This window comes from Agelaius tricolor, unplaced genomic scaffold, assembly GCF_023055355.1.
Source record: "Agelaius tricolor isolate 1412-34295 unplaced genomic scaffold, bAgeTri1.0.p SCAF_14, whole genome shotgun sequence".
NCBI lineage: Eukaryota > Metazoa > Chordata > Aves > Passeriformes > Icteridae > Agelaius > Agelaius tricolor.
Genome location: NW_027269274.1, coordinates 19,440,313 through 19,464,593, shown reverse-complemented (window position 1 = coordinate 19,464,593; position 24,281 = coordinate 19,440,313). Strand labels below are relative to the sequence as shown.

Here is a 24,281-nt window from a genome sequence, read left to right as displayed (position 1 = left end):
GGACACCCAACCGTGGCGGCCGGAGGGTGGGCGGGGCGCGCCTCCCGCGCGCTGGCCGGGGGCGGGCGGGGAGGCCATGGCGGCGCTCAGCTCGCGCTGCGTCCCCGTGACTCACTGCCCGCTTCTGCCCGCGCCGCGCACAGCGCAGCCCAGGCACAGCGCAGCCCCGGCAGTGCTACCGCACACAGTCAAGTGGCTGTTGGGAGCGTTGGAGCCCTTGGCCGCCTCACTCCCTCCCTGTCGCTGCTCGGCCTGGCCTAGTCCGCTCCCCGCGGTGACTCCATGTTGTACCGAGGAGCCCCGCTCCTCCGTCCCGCACGGGTCCCCGCGCCGAGCCGGGCAGCCCAAGGCCTCCAGCGGGAAACCCCGCGCGCTCCAGCGAAACCTGCCCGGGACTTGCCGCCTCCCCGTCCCCCGGCAGCCTCCCTCAAACTTCCGTCCCGCTCCCCGCGCCGCCCTGCCCGGACACCGCCAGGCGCCAGTGCCGCGCTCGGCAGAGCCCGCGGGGCTGGGGCGGCCTTGGGGCGGGCACGGGGCTGAGGGGAGCGGGCAGCGGCCGCATCCCGCCCTCAGCCGGCCCTCGGGCGCCGCCGCCATCTTGGCGGGGCGCGGGCGCCGCCGCGGCGCAGGAAATGGAGGACGCGGGGCCGGGAGGGCTCGGGGCTCCCTCAGCGCTGAGGGCTCCGCTCGGGCTCCGGGACAGCCCAGACACTGCGGGGGGAAAAGTTCTTCGAGTTGCTGAGCAGAATTTGCTCTCAGCCTGTACGTGTACGCGAAGCTCAGAAGCAATGTTAGCGCTTAGTTCAGCGTTCTGAGGATGTTTTACATAAATCTCCCTTTTGCCTGGGAACTTTATAAATTAATTTAGGTCAGTTATTGCCCCAAACTGCACTCCTGCGTGCATAGTGCATCAAGTACAACGCACCAGCGTTACCCACAATTAGCTGTCATCGTTTTGTTTAAATGTCTTTTCCTTCCTGCTCATCAGGTACAAGAAACCCGCACCGAGTGCCCGGGCTCAGGAATGAAATGTGTGAGGCAGATCTGGAGACGCTTTGGATTGACCTTTCCTCGAGCTGTAAATCTAATATTATAGCACTGTTAAGTTTCTTTAATTAGACTATGAGTAACAACGTCTGTCTTTTCCTCCCTGTTAAGTGCAGCTCATTTAAGATGGACTTGGGTTTATTTGTGTTTTGAGTGCTGTGTTTGCGTGTCTGTGTGGTGTGGTTTATTACATGCTGTATTTTCTACAGAACTTAACCCATCCCAAGTTGTGAAAATGGATGAGCCTCTCAGAAAACATCAGCATTGCCAGCGGGCTTTAAACTTGTAATAACATTTTCCCCAGTAACAGCATTTCTTCCCATTAATTACTTTTTAAATCTCTACTGTCATAGTCCTAGTCCAGCATAATTTTCATGGCCTTTGGTTGCCTCGGATACATTACAGTCCTATTCACAAGTAGTCCCACTTTTCGTTTCAATCAATTACTGCAGTTTTAAGGTGATAAAGGGAGGAAAAATAGCATGTGGAGCTAAGGAAGTGCTCAGAGCTTATAAATCCTCATTTTTTTTCACCTCATGAAAAAACCCAAGCAACAGATCAATGTCACTCACAAAGGCTGCAGAAACAAAATCATACATTGTCATTTTTTTCATCAAATCTTTACTTTTTTTTGAGAAATAAAACCTGGTTTCTCTCTTAGTCTTTGTAAGAGGACTCAGGAATTTCAGACTGACAAACCTCTTGGGATAAAACTTTTCTAACTTTTTCTTGTGTTTTGCTGGTTGTACTTCTGGGACTGTCCATGACCCCAAGAAACTCCAAGCTTAGTCTTGGTGGCAACTGTAGACTTACTGTCATAAAAAGCTTTTGTGACTGATGGAGCTGATAAATTGCCCTGAGCAAATCAAAACCCTTTATGTAAAAGAACTTCAAATCATCCCCTGGACTCTCCCTTAGCTGAAGTGGAACCAGGGTGCAGCAGTGAGTGAAAATGCTTTACTCAAGAAGTGTTTCTGCTGGTGACACACCAATTAATCATCCTCTCTAAGTGCACTGCCTCACGTTCAGCCCCAGTGTTCTTATACAGGATATTTTTAGCTATGTTTCATTATAATGGAGGAAATTCTCCCCCAGCAGATAGTAAGAGAGTCTTTCAACAGCACTTAGTTTGTGTACTTGCCTCAAGAATTAATTTGGCTTGCTGTATCTTCAGAAAACTTGTAATTCTTGTTTTGCAAGTTTCTCTTTGATATTTAGGCAAGGGATAGTCTTGCAGTTGGAGAACAAAAGTGAGGAGCACGGCATCTATTCCTGGCTCAGTACTTCCAAGAGAAAACAAAGGAGACAGAAAACAAGGTGGAAGCACAAAGTGTTTGCATTTCTTGCACACAAGGAAAATGCAATTTTATGTCAGGTCCAGTGTCTGCCCCAGAAACCCCAAGGCTCCAGAGCAATTTGTGAATAGCTGTGCTCAGAGGAGCTCCATGCCCTCCCTTCTGAGGGCACTCTGTTTTTCCAGCAATACATCTTTCCTAACACAGTCCTTGCAAGTAGTGGACAAAGAGCCAAATCTTTTAAAGACCAAATAAAACAACAAATCCAAATTTGCAACCCATGTTGCTGCACTGTTTTCCTCAGAGTGGTTGGAGCTGTGGGTAGAGAACTGATGCAGTTGCTGGCTAATTGTCTTTCTTGAGAATGTGTCTGTACTAAATTAGCTATAGGAAATCTTCTAGGGCAAAATGAGTCTGGTTGAGGAGAAGCAATCACACTGACTGATTCCAGATGCTTAGTCCATTTTGATTTGTTGTAATTAGCTGATGAGATTTCCAATAATTTCTTATTTTGTGCATATAATGACATGAGAGTGATGAGCTAGCTCATGACAGATACCCACATTTAGAACCAGGCAAAAAGAACTTCCTTTGCTAACTAAGAGGAGCTGCAGCTACACAATCATCCCTCTATTTCTCTGAAGAGATTGAAGTCAGTTATTCAGGAAGTCCTGTGGAATGAAGAGCCACAAGGTACATGGTACAAGGGGGCCCTGGAGCACAGGTTGGTGTCCCAGCAGAACAGGAAGGTAAAAGTGCAGATAAAGTCACCATGAGGCCATAACCAGTGTGGAGAAAGTGTCTCAGTCAAATGTCCTCAAGCACATTCTGTGACATGGCAAGAACATGCAAACCTCCTTGTGCTCTCCTTTATTTTTAAAACACCCTGTGGAGTAACCTGCTGGCTGGGATGCTTGGGATGCTGTTTTTACCCTGTGTCATTTCCTTCCAGGTGTCATTTCCTCTGGTCACAGGGACAGCTCAGCCTGAGCCCAATGCTGTGGCTGTTAAGCTGGCAACATGTTCCAATCCCAGCAGCATTTGATGGCCTGTGGCACTGCAAAGACCTCTGCTGAGGGTGGCTCTGACACCACACACCCCCAAATATTTTAGGATAACCTCCAAAACCTGAGAACAGCAGAGATGCTGATGTGCACAGTGCTGCTGGAGTTCTGGTGTCCCTCTAAAATGGGAGATTCCGCTGGAGGGCAGGTTTGCTCATTCTGCTGCCTCAGTTTCTGGGCAGTGCCCTGCGGTAATCCCGGACAATGGATGTGCCGGGATTGTCCCCGGGGTGCCGGCTCTGTTATCAGCGGCTGCCCTCGGGCATCTGCCGCAGTCCATCTGCAGCCCCGGCTCCTCCCTTGCTCCAAATGCTTTTATCACTGCCCCCAGCCACTTGCACGAGTGATTCCAAACTTGGAGTTTTCTTGATGAGGAATCAGTGGCCAGCAATGTCTATGCAGTGTTTATGCAATAAAAAGTATCAATTCTTAATTTATCATTATTGGACTGGATAAACCCAGGCCTTCCATGGTGTTGCTGACAGCAGCTGAATCCCTGTGGCATTCTGCCGACTCTGACAGGGCATGTCCTGAGCTGTGACTCCAGAGGGGGATCAGATCCCACAGCTGTGACAGTGATTGCAGGGGTCTGAGGATGAAGGAAGAGATGAGGATCTGACTCCATGTTTCAGAAGGCTGATTTATTATTTTATGATATATATCATATTAAAACTATACTAAAAGAATAGAAGAAAGGATTTCATCATAAGGCTGGCTAAGAATAGCAAAAGAAAGAATGATAAAGGCTTGTGTCTCGGGCAAAGAGTCCGAGCCAGCTGACTGTGATTGGTCATTAATTAGAAACAACCACATGAGCCCAATCCCAGATGCACCTGTTGCATTCCACAGCAGCAGATAACCATTGGTTACATTTTGTTCCTGAGGCCTCTCAGCTTCTTAGGAGAAAAAATCCTATGGAAAGGATTTTCCATAAAATGTGTCTGTGAAACACAACCAAACCTCTTTGCTGGGCAGTTCCACTGGGCTGGGTCAAATGGGTTTTGGAGCCTCCACTTGAGATTCACAACCAGCCCACCTTGTATCAGTGAACATTTGACACTGAGCAAGTGTTCCTTACACCAAAGCTTCATCTTGTTGAGGGGCCATCCCCCCATGACTGTTCAGTTGTGAAAAATGCGTATTTTATGATTGGCTTTTTGCAAATATTAAAATGAATATTATATGTGTTGTGTTAGAAAGTAAAGCTGTATTAATTCTCTTAAGTAGTGTGGTAAATATAGTTTTAGGTTATAAAAAATGTTAAAATAGAAACTGTGCTATATAGGATACTTGTTTTAAAGGAAGGACTCGCAGCGAGATAGCAGCCACAGGACACTGAAATCTTTCAGAGAAAAAGAATTTATTGCCCTCTTATCAGAAGAAATGAACTTCTTTCTGCCTCGAAGGCACTGTTAGGATTCAGAGGGAGAAGCTGACATGCCCAGACAGAATCCTGTGTTTGAATGGAATTTATGCATCATGTATGAGATGTATGAATATGCAACAGGTTATTGTTTTTAAGGGTTAATCCTCTGTTAACGTGGGTCCTTTTTCGGGCTTTTGCTGCCCAGAAAAAGGTACCCAGATGTCTGTAACGCTTTGTTTCTATTGTCTCCTATTGTCCTAATCCAAATTGTCCAAATTATTATTACTCTACTTGTATTACTATTTTTATAACCATTTTATTACAATTAAACTTTAAAAATTTCAAAACCACGTGATTGGCGTTTTTCACACAGTTAACTCTGGGAAGCAAAGAGTCTTAGGGAAAAAATACCATGTCAAGAGGGCAGTGGCAGAGCAGAGACAGCCAGGTGCTGGAACAGCTTTACCAAGTTTTCCAGAGCTGGAAGCAGAGGAAATGGCCTGGTCTAGGCTGACTGGACTGAAGAGGGTTCAAGGCAGAGCTGCCCTGACCCCTCACAGTGCCATGGCTCCAGCAGCAGGTTCCTAACCTAGTTTGGCTGCAGCAATGCTCAGCTGGGATCCAAGGCTGAAATGAGCTCTTTATCTGTACTTGACCAGGCTCCAAGTGATTTCAGTAAGAGGAGGCTGAGTCAGGACTTGGCTATAGGTGGATCAGAGCCTTTGCAGTGTTTATTTATTAAATATCTCCCATCTGGTGTCCTGTTTGCAGCTTGCCAAAGCAAAAAGGATTAAATGCTTGTCCCCCCCAACATCTCATTATTGAAGGAATGAGTAGAACTTTTTTTCCCCTGTACATTATTCCTGGAATAAGCTGTCAAGCAAGCAGTTGAGTTGTTGCACCTTACCACAACTTTTGCCAAGAAAGATTTAGCAGCATGGTAATTTAATGGAAAATATTATAGCCACATGCCTTTCAGACATAAATTCTCTGCAAAAAGATAGATATCTAATGGGAAAAAAATCTGTTAATATTACAGTGGTTTATCTGCTTTATTGTTTTTTCCAGTGAGGTGTTTCACCCAAAATAATGCAGAGGATACAGGAGAGTGAGCTAAGTGAGGTTATCCCACCTTTGATTGAAATGTGGATATAAACCTGACAGCATCCTTTCAGCTGCATTTAATAATACATAGAAGTACAGAAATAATGATGAGAAATACTCTTTAAAAAGAGATGTTCACCTAAAGCTGTGCAAAGCCATGTTAGGGATAGGCCTGTCAGGAAGGAGCAGTGGGAGTAACTCACAGGAGAGGAGAAATTATCTAAGAAATGTAAGCATTGCCAGCAACAAAAAGATAACTGAATTCCATGGTAATTTCCACCAAGCAACAAATGAAAACAATTGGCCTCTACCAACAGAGATGACAAACAGTTCTGTAGTTCCTAGAATATTTGTACGTGCTAAAAATAAGTGTGGCTCACTTTAATTGCATGAGAAGCTACAAGCTGAGGATGAGTAAAAGGTCATAGAAAGGTGCTGGCTTGGAGGTAGAAAAGCACAGGAACAGGCATCTCACAATTCCCAGTTGTGACAAAGGTGTGTGTGTGAGATATGCTGTAAATAGAGTTGCTTTAATTATATCATAGGCTCAAAGTTGGAGCAATAATGCAGCTGAGGCAGTTTTAAAGATTAAAAAAAACCCAGATACTGTGGGGTTCCCCAGCAGTGCAAACATTCTGTGTTTGGAATTGTAAAGGTGAAAATTTACAGGTGAAAACTCCTGCAAGTTGCTCTCACTTTGACTCTTTTTATGTCAGCTCCATATAAATTAAATAGAAATGAAACCATTTTCTCCTCATAATTGTATCATCACATAATTTTTCAATGCTAAATTTACAATGCTAATTATTATTACAATACAAAACAATTACAATATTGGTTACAATTTTCAATGGTAGTTGTTTGATTCAGCCAAATACAAAAAGTCCTCACCTAAATGCTCTTGGTAAGTGACAACATCCTAAACACGAGGCAGCTTTTTCTCCTCAGTGCACACAGCTCAGTCTTGCTCTTCTCTTGGGATGTTCTCGAGTTGTTTTAAGGATTTCAGTCCCAGAAATGGACATTGCAAAACCTTTCTGATGTTTTGGGGTTTCACTGGTTTAAGCAAGACTTTTACTTAGGAAGGAACTATCTCCATTTCCTAGGCTTCTCCTCATTTACATGTGTAAAGTTTAACTTAGTGAACAGCTACCAAAGTCTTGAGTCTCAGAAAGGGATTTATTCATGAGCACATATGGCCTGCTATATAAATGCATAGTTCATCATTCATAAGAGGTGTGATCTTCTCTGTATAAATAAATAATTTTCTTCTGTTTTCCAGCTTTTTGAATTGATTACTTATAAAATCTTGTGGTGCATTCTTAGGGAATCTAGGAATAGCTCTCTCTGGCACACACACTTAACACTTTCACATAAACTCTGATTTGAGTGCAGAAGGGGCTCCCATCAACCTTTCAGGATACATTTGCAGTGCTCTGTCACCTTCCAGGTCCTTCCCTCTAGTGCTAAATACCCCCAGTTCTACTGCTCAGTGTGAGGAGTGGCTATTTCTATTTTGTAATGTTGTACACAGCAGATTTTGCTTCCCCTGATGATTTTTCTTCCCAAGTGATCTCTGGAGTGGCTGGAAACCCACTTACATGTTTTGTGTGACTTCAGAATTACATTCAGTGCAAAACTTTTTTTTTTCCCCCAGGAAGGCAGGCTTTATTTTAAAATAAATGGCTACACAAAACCCTTCTCCAAAGCACCCCCACTTATGCATGATCCAGGTGATCTTGCTGCTGCTTTAATTATTATACAGAAATGTCCCATCACAGAAAGCTGTGGGAACTCAGCACATCACTCCGGATGTCCAGAGTTACCGAGAGAACCCTTGGGGGTCTCGGAAATCCTGGAATGTTGCCAGGAGTGTTTGGTGGCTTGATTTTGATCCATCTATGGAAGTGACAGCAGTTTGAGGACGTGAGAATCACTTGGGAGTGATGGGTGCAAGAAAGACACATTTATAGGGTGAAATATAGATTTTAGGGTTTTTGGTACAGGGGGGTTATGGAGACAAGATGGAGGGATCGGGGCATGTCTCGTCCTTCTTCTTTCTTCTTCTTGTCTTCCATCTCCTGTGGTGATGTTGGCACTTGGGGATTGGTTCATGGTGAAGGTGCACTTGCCAACATGGGTGAAAAGTATTAGAAAATAAAGGTAAATATCATGTACATAGATTTTAGTATAAAAAGACATGACCGCCCCGTGGGTGGTCAGAGTGCCCTTGGCTGCCTTGCAGGTCAGACCTCTGCTGGGCAGACAGAAAATTTTGTAGATAAGAAACAATAAACAATCTGAAGATGGAAAAGCTGAAGGGTCCAGACTCGTCCTTTGAAACGCGGGCAGCCCCAGAACCACCCTGCCCGTGTCGGGGCAGAGACAGACCGCCAGACTGGACAGAAAGCAGCTGTAATTGCACTCAGAATCCATTGAACAGGAGGATGTCCCTCAGAGTCCAAAAACCAAGTTTGATGGCAAATGCTTCACCCAGAGCAGCCTCTGCATCACAGTAAGTGCACTCAGTGATTCTGCCCTGAAAAACAAACCTGAGGAGGGTGTTAGAGCCAAGCACAGCCAGAGCAGCAGGCTCAGACCTCCAGGCAGGCCATGGATCTGGGTGGGAAGGGTTTCCACAGTCTGGTGTTATTTCCCAAACTTTTAATGACCTTAAATGGATGCCAAAGCTGACAGCAACTCCAGCACCAAGTGGACACCAGTTCTGCCAGCAGAGCAATGACCAGGAAGAGCAGCACCACCCACCCCTCTGCTGTCCCCGAGGTGGGAGAAAGAACAACTGCTGCAGGGCAGAGGAACAAGTGCACAGTCACCAATTCCAATTTGCTTTTGGGGATCCTGCAGCTGCAACAGGGTCCCAAAGTGGGTGTCCTGAGTCTGGATGCAGTGCAGGCAGCAGAGCTTCCCACAGCCCTGCTTCTTCCATTGGGCAAGCAGGTTTTTGTCTCCTCCTTGGTGCAGTACCCATATGTGGTATTTTCATGGAGCCCCCATGAGGGGAGGAGGGATGAATCTGACTCCATGTTCTTAGAAGGCTCATTTATTATTTTATGTTACTATTATATAAAAGAATACTATACTAAACTATACTAAAGAATAGAGAAAGGGTACAGACAGAAGGCTAGAACTGATCAAAACTGATGACTCTTTCTTTCTCCAGAGTCCGACACAGCTTGGCCCCTGATTGGCCAATGAGTAAAAACAATTCACATGAAACCAATGAAACACTCACCTGTTGGTAAACAATGTCCAAACCTCATTCCAAAGCAGCAAAACACAGGAGAAGCAAATGAGATAAAATTGTTTTCCTTTTTCTCTGAGGCTTCTCTGTAGCCTTGATATTTTATGAAAAATCCTTTCCTTAGGATTTTTTCTCCTGAGAAGCTGAGAGGCCTCAGGAACAAAATGTAACCAATGGTTATCTGCTGCTGTGGAATGCAACAGGAACAAAATGTAACCAATGGTTATCTGCTGCTGTGGAATGCAACAGGTGCATCTGGGATTGGGCTCATGGGGTTGTTTCTAATTAATGGCCAATCACAGTCAGCTGGCTCGGACAGAGAGCTGAGACACAAACCTTTGTTATCATTCCTTTTCTATTCTTAGCCAGCCTTCTGATGAAATCCTTTCTTCTATTCTTTTAGTATAGTTTTAATGTAATATATTTTATAATAAATCAGCCTTCTGAAACATGGAGTCAGATCCTCATCTCTTCCCTCATCCTGGGAGCCCTGTGAACACCACCACACCTCTCAGCTTCCCAGGAGAGAAATCCTGGCCAAGGGATTTTTCCAGAAGATAAGATGGTGACACTCATAGAGCTCTCTGCTGATTGCTTTCCTTGTGTGGAAGGGATCAAAGATCTACCAGGTTTTCTGCTGTGGAGCCTGAAGATGGGCCAGAGGGACTGGCCCATCCACTCTCCTCTTCCCTTTGTGTGGCTCCATCTCTGCTTCTCTCACCTCCTGACCCAGCAGCTCCCAGACATCCAGGGGACCCTTCCTGCTGCTCCTCACTGGGGCATTGCCTCAGGAACCAGAGGCAAGGGGAGCTGCCAGCACCCCCTCAGAACCACGGCTGCTCCATACCCAGCCCGTGGCTCTCCTCTCCTCCCTAGATTATTTGCAGCAATTCATTTGAAGTTCTTAGCTAAGCCCTATAACCTTGAATTTTATCTGCAGCAGTTCTTTAAAGTTTGGAAATAATTAGCTCACCAAAAAAAAATTTTGCTCCTCAAGCAGACAAAGTTGTTTTAATCATGCACCTGGTTTGTTGGCACAACTCTAGAAATTTCTATATCTAAAAGTGTTTGCAGTGAGTAATCTTTGATCTTCCATTACACCTGAATCTACATTATATAAACTTTAAATGGTTTATAGAAAATTTAAATGGATTTTTACACCCTTTTCAAATCCCTCCAGAAAAATCATTCTGTTCACAGGTTGTCTGCAGATTTATTATTAATAAGATTAAGCAAAGTTAAGGTCCAATATTGTGAGATTTGAGTAATACTAAGATAAGTTCTGTTAATTTGATTAAGGATGGGTTATCTTCAGTTGATTTTGTTAAGTTAATCTCTGTTAAGTTCAAATGTTACTGAGTTTGGACCATGTCCTGTTTAATTGTTCTTCACTTTAAGCTATTTCCTGTTCTATTCCAGTCTTGTTGAGACTTATTTTCAGTTCTGTTTTTATTTAGTGCAAATTAGGTGTTGGCAAAATTACATAAAGTTCAGCCCCAGTATTGTTAGATTTGGAGTAATGTTAAGTTACATTCTATTAACCTGATGTCATTTTGCTGTGACAGGTACATGACTTTGGAAAGGTGTTATCTCAACTTCCTAAGGCAGATACTGCTGATATATTGATCACATGAAGAGAATTTACTGATTTGATAATAGGCATTATTCACAAGATGTTATTACTGTATTTATAGCCAGCTCCTTATATACTTTACCATCTCTTTGTGCAATTATCTAAAAGACTCATGTCATTTCAGGGTCCTTCTTTTTTGCTCTCTAGCTGCTTATGCATCTGTTAGACCAGCTGAGCTCTCTGGCTGGTCCCTGCACTGGCTCTGGGGTTTGACTCAATGCTATCTCATAATTTTAAGTATTTTTCAGAGTTCCACGAAAAGATCACTGAGCTTCATTGAAAGCCTCCTCTGAACTGCTGGTCCTGTGCTTCTCCCAGTTATTACTACAGAAGCACTCCAGCAGTTTGCTGTGTTTGAAGCATCTCTGTCCTGAGGGAAGCTTCAGAGGGATCCAGCTACTAAATATTTTGTTTATTCTTTAACCCCAAGGCCTTTTCTCATAGCTGCTATTCTTAGGAGCCTTGTTGTAAAATGTGTTTAGGGAATTCCCTCCCAGTTGGAGCTTGGGGAGTGGCCAGACCTTGGGCCTACCTGGATGGAGAACTTGCCAACAAACCCAGATGTTTTCTGCATCAAAATTAGATTCAAGTCACTTTGACTTGGCAATTTGACCCTTTATATATGACAGCTGAACCTATTTTTAGAGTGAGTTTGGGAATTATTATCCAGAAGTAATTATCCAAGCCCTCACTAAATTGAGGTTTGTCAGCTTTTACAGACTGTGGGGTGATGGTACTGTATTTTAGTGATTAATAATAATCCAATTTCACATGTGTTATTAATGATGTGTATTGTCTGAAATATTCCTAATTGTTGTACCTGACTTATTCCTGATTGCTGTCAGTTTCTTGTTCCTCTACAATATTATATTATAACAATACAATATATTGTTTTGTTTTGTTATTCCCTTCATGTTCTTAGTAAGAGCCATACATGCTGTTTTTAAAACAAAAAGAAAGGGGAATTAACTCAACTATTTGGACTTTAAAACAATGGCCATTTATTTCCATTTCCCTAAGAGACATTGGACATGATTTTGTGTTTTCATGCTGTAAACCCCTGTGTCAGTGGCATGATAGAATTTGATGAGTTGGTCTTTTATGTATCTTATCCCACATCTAACAGATAACCTTAATGAGATAATGCCCTCACAAGAGTGAGCTGTTTGCACATCAGAACATATGAGCCATTTTTAAATTAATGGAAAGGGGGAGATGTCATGGTCAGGTTGAAGAATTATAAAAGCAAATATATATTATAAAAACTTGCCTTATGAAACCAGGCAAGTTTTGCTCTGCTAAATTGCCAAAGCTGGCCTGTCACTTCTTCTAAGAGCAGTTACAAGTTCCCATGTGAAGCTGTTTGGAGAGTGAGAGTTCATTAACACAACAATCTGGTCTGAGGGTGAAAAACAAATGCACCTGCAATAACAAGGGATTTGTCCTATGAGAACCAGTAGAAAAAAATTATATAAACTTACTAAAAATACAGAAGTTTGATAGATATGCAAAATACCATGTACTGACCAATAAACCAGGGGTAAATGTGCTGTGAACCAATGAAATATGACACAGGGCCTTCTGATAACCCTATAAAATATCACCTATACAATAAAGATTCAGCTTTCTGCATGAAGAAGATGGAGTCTTGGCTGATTTATTCCAACACTTGATGACTTTTTAATACAAAATAGTGATTTTTGGAGATCTTAAGGACTGATGGAGGAATCAGAGTAATTCCAAGCCCTTTGGCACATGTGGAAATGCTGTTTGAATTACCCCCACACATGAGCAATGAGACTTCACCTTAAAGGCATTTTTCCCCAGGACTTCATGATTATTTGACCAATTTTACACTACCTTGGGTGTGGAATCAAAGAATCACAGAATGATTTAGGTGGGAAAGGACCTTCAGCATCCTGAAGTCCAACCATTAACCCAGCCCCCAGTGCCACATCCCCAGAAGAAGAGAAACAGAGTATTGATTTAATATTTGGTATTTACAGAGTTTATCAAATTGTGTGTATGGACTTCAGAGCTGCAGCCACTGGGCTTTCAAACCACCCCTAATTCCTGGTGGATGGTACAGCATTTATTATTTAGGACTGTTTTGGAATTCATGTCAACACTATAAAAGCAGATACAGTCACCTAAGAGAAGGATTGCATTTGGTCCCAGCATTTGTTATTCAATAAAATGTAAAGCTTGTCATGGCTCACAAGTATGGCTTGTTTTTCCTCACTGCTGTCCTATTTTGATAATACAGTAGTTAAATATGCAATAACTCATCTGAGACTCATATTACTTAATATTCTCACCAGCTTTAACAGGCATGCTTCATATTAAAGTCTTAAAAAAATTCTTCCTTAAAGATTCAGGCAGCTGGAAGCCCAGTCATCATTATATCATCAATATCTGTCTCCAAGGTTAGTCACACTGATGAAAGGAGTCATCCAGAAGGATGTTTTATCCATGGGAGCCTGAAAATGGCACAAGACTGGTATCTAGCAAAAGATAGGGAAAAGGAGGTTGTGTGTGAAATTAGGAGAAAAATCAGCTGTCCCTGAAAACTGAAGAATAAATAGAATTATTTGGGGTTTTTTTCTTTACAGAAGGAAGCTATTATTTTTCATGAATTATCACTTATTTTTGTCTTTAGTGTCTACCAGGATAAAACACATTATCTGCTCTGGTTATTTTCCTGGAAGCAGCTCTCAGTCAGCTTCAAACTGGGAGAAGTGATAGAAGCAAAAACAAATGGAAAGCACCTCAAGAATGTGTTTTCATATTTGGAGCTGGGAATGACCTTGGGTGTTGGCTGCTGCCTGGGCTGTTCCCAGGTCCCTGCAGGGAGTGAGGTTGACACTGCAGCCTTCAGAGACAAACACTCCCATTAGCAACCTGACGAGCAGGTTTGTGGGCAGGAGCTGCTCTGAGTCATGAACATTTGGGCTGTTGGGGTGGGAACAGGACTGAGCTGCAGGGAATGTGCTGGGGGGGCTGCAGCCCAGGGGCTCTGCTCCCCAAAGGGCTCTGGGCAGCTTTCCAGGCTGGAGGAAGAGCCTCAACAAGCAGCTCCTTGCTCCTCACCTGCTGCCCACAGGGATCCCTTCCCCTCTATGGGTACCAGGGGAATGTCTGAGCCCACTCCACTAAATTTTCATTGAATGAGATGGAACCTCCTGCCACAAAGGGAGGGAAGGGGCTTTGGGCCAGGGCCTTGGTGCTGGTGATAAAATGGTTAATTCTGCCTCATACCTGGGCACTGCTACACCTGCAGAGTGGTGGTGAAGCCTGTGAATTCCCAGAAAAAACTCATCCAGAAAACACAGTTATTAGAATACATCAGAACACAGATCAAAAGTGGGACATGCTAGGGTTAAGTTTGTTTTTACAGCCTTAATTTAGGAGCTCTGTGGGCAGAATTACAACAGCCTTCAGTGAAATAGTGCAGGGCTGATTTTCCCCACCTCCTTGGAGTCAGCCAGGGTTGTTTGCTGATGGAGCATTCACTTTGTTGGAAAAGCTGGGAGATGCACAAGGAGACTTGAGGAGAAGGAAAGGACAAATTCATGGCTGAGAGAACCAAAGCCTGTCAGGGTGCCTGAATTCTGTCCTTGTCTGTGTGCTGGGTCTCAGGTGGGATGGCACACAGAGCCTTTCCCAGGTGCTGACTGTGGGTTTGTGCCCTCTGGACTCCAGGGGCTCTGCATGTGAGACACTCAGCAGGCAGAAATGACCACAACTGGCAGCAGCTCCTAGCCCTGAGTTATCCCTGGAGTTAGCAGGAGAAAAGTCACTGGAACTTCTTCTGAGCCAAGGGTCAGCCCTGGAAATGGCTGAATCTGTTTGATTTGGTTGTCTCATTGTTAGCTGAGTGTGTGTCTCACCATGTGGGGGGACACATTCATCTCAAAAAATGTATGAAAATGATTAAAATTTGGGAGAGTGCTGAGCAACCCAGCCCAGAGCCTTCCAGAGGAGAACATGGGTGAATAATCCATCGTGCTCTGTCAGTCCTGGCCTGCCTGGAGCCAGGGCAGCCAGGGCCAGGGATGGGACTGAGGAAAACTCCTGCCCTCCCAGCTGTGAAAATGGGACACTCCTGCAGCACAGCCTGAACAACAAGGTTTTTAATGGAACAAACTTCTCCCACCAAAACTTCTCCCCCCAGTGTCTCTGTGCTGATCATTCCTCTGGAACAGGGGCTGCTCCAGGGCATTTCTGCCAGCACACATCCCAAACCCCTCCAGAGTTCCTGCAGCTCCAGGCAATGCTCAGCTCTCTGTGCCCCCACCCCATGTCCTGGGGGCTCATTCTGAATTCCAGCCAGGCCAGCAGGGCAGGGGAGCTGTGCCAGGCCCTGGGCACAGGTGAGGCTCCACCCTGGCACCCCCAGTGACCCTGGGCACAGCCCCACGCCCTGGCCACGTCCCTCCTCCTCCTCCTCCTCTTCCTCCTCCTGGCAGCAGCAGCCTCGGCTGCCCCAGTGAGGTGTGAGAGCTCAGAGTTCACAGCCAGGAGCCCTCTGGGGGCCTCTGATTGTCCACCCTGCTGGGGGATCTCACAGCCTGCACAACTCCCAAAGGCTTGCTGTGTCTCCCTTTCCTTTTAAAGGCTAACTCAATAGGAAAATGGAAAAATGTTATTCTTTAAATTACATTTCATTTAAATGAATTTTAATTTTAATTTTAATTTTTTTTTATTTTAATTTTTTAGTTATTTAAAGAATAACTCAATGGGAAAATTATTGTCGAGTACTTGGAGACTGATCAGGTGAATTACAAGTCAGTGATGCTCTGTCCCTGTGTTGCAGTGCAAGTGGAAACACAGACTCCTTGGCAATACTGAACTTGTCAAAATCCAATCTAAACCTCCTGGTTTGTTTTTCTATTGGACATCTCTCTTTCTGGGTCTTACACAGAAACTTAGGGAAAAAATGCTTGTGGAAAGAGGGTGAGTGAGAAGTGCTCAAAGGTGTTAGGCAGAGCCAGGGGATCCCTCTGTACAGATCACCTTCCTCCTGTTGTTTCTCTGAGAACAAGACCACTGTCCACATGCCATGCCCTCATTTTTGTGTTGTCTCTGAAAACAAGCAATTTATTTCTAAAACAGCAGAGGATACTGAGATAAAGACTGAGATAAGGACTTCTTTAGCCACCCATTGGCTTCCCCATCTTGAAAGAATGTAAGCATTTTAAAATTTAAAATCACATCCTGTTTGAGGGGTAACTTTAGGAGAGTTCCCCTTACATACAACCCAGTTTCTTTTCATTATTATATCCTAGAAAGCCACTGGTCTAATTTTGCACTTGGGACTGGGACTGGATGAGGGCAGCAATTCTGTATTTGAGTTAGGGCCAGGCAGGGCCCGAGGCACAGGATGTGACAGAGATCCCTGCAGGATGGAACCCAGGGAGTGCAAGGGCCCTTTCCACCCTGCTGGTCCCACAGAGAATGGGATGTGTGAATTCCAGCAGATCCCATTTCAGGTTCACTCCATATTTAAACTCCTGGTGCTCATCTGTTCCACCAAGCAAAGATCATCTGAAAAATGTGCTCCCTGTGAGCAGGGGCTGAAAGGCTCATTCAGCTCAGCAAGTGGAGCAAGCAGAACGCTCCTGGCAGGAGCAGCAGCTGTGAGCTTGACCTTTCCCCACTGCCCCTTTCCCCCTCTGCTCTCAGGAGCAGGCTCAGGCATTCCTAGGAGCTGTGCATTTGGAAAAACAGAGCTATTTTTATTCACCCTGTGGTTTCTCAGCAGAGAGGTCTTGGGGAATATTTCCTTTCACGTCAGTCCCTTTAAACATTTTACAGAGCAGAGTCTGTTCTGGGAAGTCAGTAAATTTGAATTCATGTTTTGAAGTTTTATCATGGCTGGGAATATAAGGTGCAGGAGGCAGCCAGCAGGGCTGATGAATAAAGCAAATGCAGGCTGTGCAGTCCTGCTCAAGCTATTACCAGAGTATTTTACATTTGCTGTGCATCCAAATTAAACCCTTTACAGAAGCAGAGCAATCCAAAACCATCTGGCACTAGAATTTGGGATTTCATAATGCCTTAATGCAAACCATGTGAGCGGGATGTCCAGCATGTCTGTGTCAGTGGGTTGGAGGAATGGATGGGGAGAGGATGAACTTTCAACAGTTGTGTCCATTTCCATGTGTGCTGTCAGTGCCCACCTTGCACCACTGGGGCTGGGCAGGGACAGCCTCTGCTCTGTCACCTGTCCCTGCCTGAGCCTGGCCACTTCTGTGCTCCTGGACACAGAGGAAAAGCCCAGATCAGAGAGGAGGAGCCAGGTGCACCACTCCAGAATAAACTGAATAGCCACAGGAGTTTTTCCCCTCTTGACACCGAATGACAGCTAGGATTTGTTATATAACAGCTGATCAAAGCCCTCTTTGGCCCTCAGGAGGGGAGAGATGCTTCATCCTCTGCCAGGGCCCTGCTGAGGTGCTTTCCCCCGTTCACTGCAGTGTCACAAGCAGGGCAGTGATGGTGGCAGAGGGAGCTCGGGGTCCCTGGGCATCCAGGGCCCCTCTCTGCCCTCTCAGGGCTCAGTGTGGGCAGGAGCACCCTGGGCATGAGGCATTCCCTGCCCATGTGCTCAGGGCAGCTCACACCCAGACACCTTCAGCCCCTGCCTGTCCTGCCTGTGCCTCCCCCAGATGTGCTGCAGGAGGCTCTGCTGTCCACCTTTGCCTTCCTGGGCTCCTTGAGGAGCTGTGGGCTCTTTATCCTCCTCCCTGGGTGGATTCTTTATTCTTCCCTGTCAGATTCAGCTTTTTTCTGACTCAGAGTTGGGGTAACTGAGAGGTGCTTTAAAAACTTTTCTTCTATTTTCAGCTTCTTTTATCTCAGAGTTTACATACAAGTACCTACCATGTAAACCTTCTATCAAACTTGAAAAATTCATTTCCCACACTTCCCTACATGTTTTCCTTGAGGGCACTGCCAGAAGAGCCCTGCAGTGCTGCTGACACTGGTGTGGCCCTGGGGACAGCCCTGTCCCTCAGCCACCCTCAGCTTGGGGCACCCTGCTCTCCTGGGAGGAGCTGGATCCTAATGAGATCCATCCCTAATGAGAAGGAATTGGAGATGCCAGGTTCCATTGGCACTGGGGAATATGCACAGAATGGAATGGGCAGATCATGGAATCCCAGACTGGTTTGGGTTGGGAGGGACCTCAAAGCCCATCCAGTGCCAGCCCTGCCATGGCAGGGACACCTCCCACTGTCCCAGGTGCTCCCAGCCCTGTCCAGCCTGGCCTTGGGCACTGCCAGGGATCCAGGGGCAGCCCCAGCTGCTCTGGGCACCTGTGCCAGGGCCTGCCCACCCTCCCAGGGAGAATTCCTTAACATCTGATCTAAACTCTTTATCATGGGAGCCTGTGGGAACCCAGCACATCCCTCTGGCTGTCCAGGATGGCCAGGAACCCTGCCAGGGGGCTCAGAGACCCTGGCACAGAGCCCAAAGCACCTGGGGGTTTGATTCTGACCCATGGAGCAAATCACCAACCTTAGATGAAGATCAGCAAGCCACAACAGTTTAGGTAGAATAATAGTGAAGTTATCACAGGGTGGAAAAGTCGATTTTGGGGTTTTTAGAATGGGGGTTCAGGGGGCAAGATGGAGGGATCTGGGTGTGTCCAGCCTTTCTCCTTCTTGGCCTCCATCTTCTGCTGGGATGTTGGCACTTTTAGACTGGTTTAGAGTAGAAGCTCACTGTCTAACATAGGTGACAGGTATTGGGAAGTTATTGTAAACATTGTACAGGTAGTTTTTAGTATAAAGACATAACAGCACCCTGGGGGCAGGCAGAGTGCCTGGGACTGTCCTGCTGGATGGACCTCAGCAGGGCAGGAGAAAACTTTTTATAGATAAGAAACAATAAACAACCTTGAGACCAGGAAATGAAGAGCTCTGACTCCTTCTTCAAGTGCCAGGCTGGGAAAAGAGACTTTGGAACTTTTCTTGGGGTCACTGTGAGCAGTGAGAGATCCCGACAGGAGCCATTCCCCCTTTCACTCCATCCTGTGTGAACCATCTCTCTCCATCTTCCCTGAAGCTCCTTCAGGCAGTGCAAGGACACAGTTTGGTCAGCCCAAAACTTCTCTTCTCCAGGTGAACAATCCCAATTCTCCCAGCCTTTCCTCACAGGAGAGTGCTCCAGGCCTCTGACTGTCCTGCTGTCCCTGGATGGAACAGACGCCTCTGCCCTGGCAGGGTGGAGCAGAGGACTCACCTGGCACCAAGCCTTTCCAGACAACATTTTAAATTAAAAACCTCAGTGACAGTGCCTGAAAAACAATCACAGCAGTTACATTTCTTTGGGATGGCAGGACTGAAGTCCTTATGGCAACGAGAAGCCAGGAGAGCTGCAGAGGGACTGGGGACAAGGATGGAGGGACAGGACACAGGGAATGGCTCCCACTGCCAGAGGGGAGGGAAGGATGGGAGACTGGGAATTGGGAATTGTTCCCTGGGAGGGTGGGCAGGCCCTGGCACAGGTGCCCAGAGCAGCTGGGGCTGCCCCTGGATCCCTGGCAGTGCCCAAGGCCAGGATGGACAGGGCTGGGAGCACCTGGGACAGTGGGAGGTGTCCCTGCCATGGCAGGGGTGGCACTGGATGGGCTTTGAGGTCCCTCCCAACCCAAACCAGTCTGGGATTCTGTGATTCTGTACCAGCAGCCAGTACATTATCAATTATATGGTGACTTCACCAGCAATGTTTACTGGTAATTTAGTAGTTACACATTATCCCAAAATGTGAAAAAAGCCAAACACTTGTTTTTAAAATTTTAAACGTTTAATAGTAATAAAATGGTTATAAAAATAGTAATACAATTAGAGTAATAATAATTTGGACAATTTGGATTAGGACAATAGGAGACAATAGAAACAAAGTTACAGACATCCAGGTACCTTTTTCTGGGCATCATAATCCCGAACAAGGACCCATGTTAACAGAGGATTAACTCTTAAAAACAATAACCTGTTGCATATTCATACATCTCATACATGATGCATAAATTCCATTCAAACACAGGATTCTGTCTGGGCATGTCAGCTTCTCCCTCTGAATCCTGACAGCGCCTTCGAGGCAGGAAGAAGTTCATTTCTTCTGATAAGAGGGCAATAAATTCTTTTTCTCTGAAAGATTTCAGTGTCCTGTGGCTGCTATCTTGCTGCGAGTCCTTTCTTTACAAAAAAAAAAAAAGAATCCTACATAGCACAGTTTCTATTTTAACATTTTTTATAACCTAAAACTATATTTACCACACTACTTAAGAGAATTAATACAGCATCACTTTCTAACACAACACATATAATATTCATTTTAATATTTGCAAAAAGCCAATCAGAAAACACGCATTTTTCACACAAAACTATTATAAATTCAGCTTGTCAAAACAACAACTTCGATTATTCCACAATTCTCTCTTCACAAAGCTGTGTTTCTGATGCTGGGACACAGCAACAGCCGCCGGTTCCGTGTCCCCGCTGCCAGGGGGGGCTCGGGATGGGATTTTGGGGCTCTCCCGGCTCGGGATGGGTTTTTGGGGCTCTCCCGGCTCGGGATGGGTTTTTGGGGCTCTCCCAATGCCCGAGGCCGCCGCGAGAGGGAGGACGCGCCCCGTGCCCGGCTGGCTCCGGCGCTGCTCTCGGGAAATTCTATTTTAAACCAGGGCAGCCCAAATCCCTGCAAGATGTTGGCTGACATTTGTGGTGCAGTGCAAGAATAGCTTATTTTGGGTTGCCATAAACACATCCCGAGCTGACATAAACTAAACGAAGAGCCTTTACAAAGTGTTTATACCAGTTTCAATGGGCTGGTTGGGACCTTTGTGTTTGGATAAACACTGAGCCTGAAATGCACTAATTTAGCTCAGAATGGGCATGAAAACCTCTGGTTTATCTTCAGAAGTAAACGGTGCACTGTATTCAGCAGCAGCTTCACAGAAAGAACTTCTTGAAGAAGACACTCCTCATCTGTATTTCATTGTTTCTTTTTTGAATATTTTGTATTATTTTTGTTGTTGGTTCTGCTTCCAGACAATCTCTTACCACTGGGGCATTCTGTGAATGCAGCCACGTTCCCTTGTCTGAGGACAAGGAAGAGGAGATGTCCCAGCACTTGGCTGCTGGAGAACTTTGTGTTTAAAGCAGAATTTGTAGCTGAAAAATTCACTGAGGATTTGTTCTGAGGATGGTGCTGAGGCTTGTTTGCTCACATGAGGGGGAAATCACTTCTGGAGTGGCTCAGGTTTGAAATGCCTGCATCTGTACAGTATCTTCCCTTCCCAATATTTTCCCCATCCCTTGCTTCTCTCAGTTGAGATCACCTCGTTCCTCCCTTTCAGACACTTCCTCCCGGGCTGTGCAATCTCCCTTGCCCAAGGAAATGCAGCTGTCACGATGGTTCCCAGATCAAAATTCAGCCTTTAATGCAGCTGGGGCTTGATCCATTAACCACTTTGAAGATTATGACCAAAGCCTGTAAGTGGCATCTGAAATACGAGCCGGCAGCAGGAGTTAATGAGGCCCAGGAGCTGCAGGGCAGCTCTGCAGGGAACCAGGGAGGGACCAGGGCAGCCAGCCCTGCTGCAGGAGGGGCAGCGGGGCCAGGGACGGCCTCAGGCACCCCAAACAAGGTCAAAAAGCACTAAATTTGGAAGTGAGAAGGGGGTTTTGGCTGTGGTATTGAACGGACACAGAAAGGAGCAAAGTGTGGAGGGAGGAGCGATGAGGCTGTGCTGGGACTGCCAAGCCAGGGAGCAGCACCAGGGGGACCAGGAGCTCTGGGAGCAGAGAGAACACGGGGAGAGGCTGCCCTGGGAGCAGGAGGATGCAGGGGGGGCTCCCGGGATGCACAGTGAAATCCCAAAGGTGCTCAGTGAGGTTCCCAGGACGCTCAGTGAGATCCCCAGGATGCACAGTGAGATTTCCAGGATGCACACTGAGGTTCCCTGGATGCTCAGTGAGATTTCCAGGATGTACACTGACGTTCCCAGGATGTACACTGAGGTTCCCAGGATGCACAGTGAGATTTCCAGGACGCTCAGTGAGCTTCCCAGGATGTACACGGAGGTTCCCAGGATACTCAGTGAGATTTCCAGGATGCACAGTGTGATTTTGTCCCAGACTGCAAGGCAAGATGGATTCTATTTGCCATCTGTATGGCAGCTGTCTTCTGTTCAGTTTTCCTGGGCAGTTTTCCTTATCTCTTCCACAAGCAATCCTCCCTCCAGAGAGGACATCTGCTGATAACAGGCTACTGAATGTCACTGCATGACTGATAAGAACTACAGCATCCCAGTGTGAGATGCTCTGCCCAGAGGGAATTCCTACCAGAGATATAATCTGGAGATCTGGAAGACAGCTTCTCCACTGGCTTTCCCAGAGGAACAGCAGCTGCCTCTTCTTCCCCTGGATCTTCAGAGGAGGACTACACCCTTTTGTACAGGATTCCTGCTCCAGCAGAACAACACCTGACACTCCAGGAGGGCTGCAGCCACAATTCCAATTGAACTGCTACCAACACCCTGACCCACAGGGTGTCAGGTTGTGTTCTGACTCTGGCAGTGTTGTTTTAGTTTACTGTGTTGTTTATTTTATCCTTTTATTTTCTTCCCTATTAAAGAACTGCTATTTCCTGCTCCCATATTTTTTGCCTGAGAGCCCCTTAATTTAAAATTTGCAACAATTATAAACAATTCTGAAAGTGGAGGGGGTTACATTTGCCATTTCAGGGGAGGCTCCTGCCTTCCTTAGCAGACTCCTGTCTTTCCAAACCAAGACAGATTTCCAGGATGCTCAGTGAGGTTCCCAGGATGCACAGGTGCCACTTGCCAGAGGAAGGCTCTGGTGATGTAAATGGCAATAATCCAATTTATACACTGTGCAAACCCAGGGCACCGGGAATATTTCTCTGTCTGCTCTGGGGTGTCCTGACCCCCAGGGAAGCTCTGACTTTGACCCTCATTCATGGAGAAAGTTTCCCAGACTTCAAAATAAACTAGAATTCACAAAAGTGTGAAATAGATTATAGAGAGTAGTGTAGTTATATCACTTGGTGAGAAATTTAGTTTTGGGATTTTTAGTATGTTGTGGATGGCAGCAAGATGGAGGGCACAGGGTGTCATCCTGGGTTTCTTCTTCATGCTTCTTCTTCCTCCTTCTCCATGGGTTTGGGTGGCATTTTGTAATTGGGCAGAAAAGTCTGCATTGCAGCTCTGTGGGATCAGTTCTTGGGTTAAAAGGGAAAATAATCCAGGTGTCAGTTCTTAATTGGATAGCTCAGTCTTAAAAGACCTCGTAACAAGAGACTGTTGGCCATTTTGTGCCTTCTAATGAAAAGCTGCTGACCTCACAGTAATGAGACTGTTTTACTGATAAGAAATAATGAACACTTGAGTCTGAACATGAATTACTGTCTCAAAATGCCTTCAATCCAGAGCCAGAAAAACCAACGACTGGGACCCCCCAACACACCCTTGGTCCTGTCAGCTGAGGGGGAAGGCAGGGAAATAACCCACACTGAGCACGGACAAGCCTGTGTTCACATCTGGGAGTTTCTCCTGAGTGAAGAAAGAGCTCCAGTATTTAAAACTCCTGTTAAAAGTGAGCTGTACCTTCATGTTGACCAGCACGGCCTCAAGAGCCAAAGGTGAACCTGCTGTTTCCCTGAGCTGCAGGAGAAAATGAGAGGAAGGAGCCACCCACAGCATCAATTAAACAGGATTCATCTCACATCAGCATGGAGAGAGTTGATAAGATCAAGGATCCACCAGAAACACTTCAATAAGTTTCCACTGAATCAACATTTTCTGATGCAAAACTCTGAATATGCTGTGACTCTGTCCTGTCTGGAAAAGCTGCAGCATCTGAAATTGTTACACTGAAAGTACCAATTATCATTTCTCCATTCCATGAATACCAAATGCTCACAATTGCTGCCTTTTGGAGTTTATTCTAATTCTAAATATGATCCTGCTGTGACCCACTGCAACAGAGCAAATGGCAGAAAATGTAAATTGACAAAACTTGGAGATTTAGGCATTAGAATTATTCCATTCAGTGTATCATTCAGGCTTAAGTTATTACAAAAATAACTTAAAATTTTGTTTTCAAATACTCACCTCTACTTGTGCAAGGCAAAGTCAAGTCACTACAGCTTGGTTGGTCTCTTCTGTTTTACACATCACCAGCTGAGTGAACATATTTCCATCTGAACATTAAAGAAAACAGCCTAAAAAGGAAAATATTTAGTCAAAGCTTTGTATTTTCAGTTGGGTAATATATTCATGAACAACCAAATTTTGTTTGTTCAGGACAACCAGCTGACACAGTGAAAATGGAAGTGGCCTTGTTCATACAACTAATCCTAAATTATTCTTCAGCCTTCCCCAGTGAGCCAGGCAGGATTCAAACTCAAGGTATTGGAGGTGCCTCATCCTCACCTGGCTGATAATGAGCAATTTTCCTGTGACAGGGGGAGCACTGAG

General features: G+C 45.5%; 1 long non-coding RNA gene across 1 annotated transcript; it reads left to right on the top strand.

Moving 5' to 3' along the window:
* The first annotated feature begins 62 nt into the window (after nucleotides 1-62).
* On the top strand, nucleotides 63-5,119 carry LOC139596071 (uncharacterized). The gene is made up of 2 exons (XR_011681236.1): nucleotides 63-868; nucleotides 989-5,119. It is a non-coding gene; the product is annotated as an uncharacterized lncRNA (long non-coding RNA).
* The last annotated feature ends 19,162 nt before the right edge of the window (nucleotides 5,120-24,281 follow it).